The 1768-nt window shown below is 29.0% G+C and overlaps 1 protein-coding gene across 2 annotated transcripts in view; it reads right to left on the reverse strand.

Moving 5' to 3' along the window:
* Nucleotides 1-982, reverse strand: part of LOC107642676 (separase-like) — an 11106-nt gene extending 10124 nt beyond the window's left edge. For both annotated transcript variants that reach the window (XM_016346098.2, XM_021122909.1), the window contains exons 1-2: nt 818-982; nt 599-721 (exon numbers count right to left, since the gene is read on the reverse strand). The gene's annotated coding sequence lies outside the window, so the exon portion shown is untranslated. The remainder of the gene's footprint in view (nt 1-598; nt 722-817) is intronic.

Genomic DNA, 1768 nt, shown 5'->3' on the forward strand with positions numbered 1-1768 from the left:
AAGAGCATATAACCTTTATTACTCAAAATGACGTTAACACAAAAAATTATTAGTGATCTTATGTACAAGCTTTTGTACTTGTGAATTTAATTGAATAATTAAGTAAAACAAATTAATAAATAGAACTATATATAGTTATCCCGAATTGGATCAGTAGTCAGTTTAATTGAAAAAATGATAAATTGGACCTAATCGATTCAATTTGATGTTTGACTGTTGATACAATTAAATAGGTCAAATAAGATAAAATTGTTTTTGACCGTTTTTGAACAACACTATGGATTAGCAAATAAGTTCTTACAAAGGGTCTTGAGGGAATGCCAACTTGGCAGTTACTAAACTAAGTGTTTTTTATTATGTGTTAGCTTTTTTCTAATATAATACATAACTGAAAATAAATTATTATTTTAATTTAAACGGTTCAATTATAATTCACTTGTTGAAGTGTACTTCTCCATTTAGTGATTCATTGTCCTGATTGGGTGGATTGGAAATCTGAATTTTATAACTATAAATAGAACAATCATGAATCTGATAAGAATTTAAGAGTTTATAAATAAATAAATAAGAGATAAGAGGTTACAATGGGGTAAAATACCTAGTTTACAGCAAAATGCAATGATGAAAGAAGGCAAATGTAGCGAGTAAGATGTGTCTTTCCTTCCAGGAAATAAGCTTTGGCCAACTCTCCATGTCCACTAATTTTGTAGATAAGTCCCAGCTGTAAGAGTGTTAAAAGATAAAATACAGCATACAGCATGCAAAATATTTTGAAGTTTTAGAATTCTTACCAGTTAGTGGGAAATTAAAGTCAAACCTAAAGAGTACTCTCAAGATAACATTGCATGCTATTCCATGGACTAAGATAACAGTGGCTGAAGTCCCACAGTTATATATCAAATTGTGCAATCTTCCTGGCAACTGATTTGTTCCCTCTATTTTTTTTTAAGTTGTCCCCAAATTTCTCTTTGCAGAGTTCAAAATAGAAAAAATAGAAGTAACCAACAATATTTTTGAACAATGTGTAACTAATGTGAATTAATAAAAGGGGAATGCTAGGGGGACAATGACTTTGTTGAACAATATGAACAACCACCAATCAAATAAAAACACACTACATCTTCAAATTAACCCTCTAAATTTTAATATTAAAATAACCATCCGTACACTAGTAAAATGAACATCCAATATATCTATTGTTTACATTGTTTAATATTTTCATTGTTTACCTATACTTTTCCTTAATAAAATTAAAAGAGTAAATTTAATTAGTAGCATTAAATTAGAGTATCGTGTATTTTTATTTGATTGGTGATTGTTCATGTTTTCAAAATAGTCATTATTTATCTAACATTCTCCTTCAAAATACAAGTTTTGGGCTTCCAGAGCTAAGGAAAGAGTCTCACAAAAGGAAAAAGAGATACTTAACATGAAAAAGTCAACAATAACCCCCTTTTTTTTTTGTCATAACACAACACCGTACACTACACATTCACAGTTTCACACCCTAGATGGATTCATTTCTCCATGCTAGAGCCAGATTCTAGCTTTTAATGTGGTTGTTTGGAAGACACACCTGCTACTTGAACCAAGCCTCATATCACGAGCAACTGTAACTCTATAAGTGACCTATTTTAATACCACAGTGATCCTTTGGATTCTAGAGAGAAAAAAAAACTATTTTATCTTTAGTTATCAATATATTATTTTAACAAAAATAATTAGAAATTTAAAATTTTATTTTAATTATTTTTACTTTTAAATAAAG

Source organism: Arachis ipaensis, chromosome B05 (genome assembly GCF_000816755.2).
Source record: "Arachis ipaensis cultivar K30076 chromosome B05, Araip1.1, whole genome shotgun sequence".
NCBI lineage: Eukaryota > Viridiplantae > Streptophyta > Magnoliopsida > Fabales > Fabaceae > Arachis > Arachis ipaensis.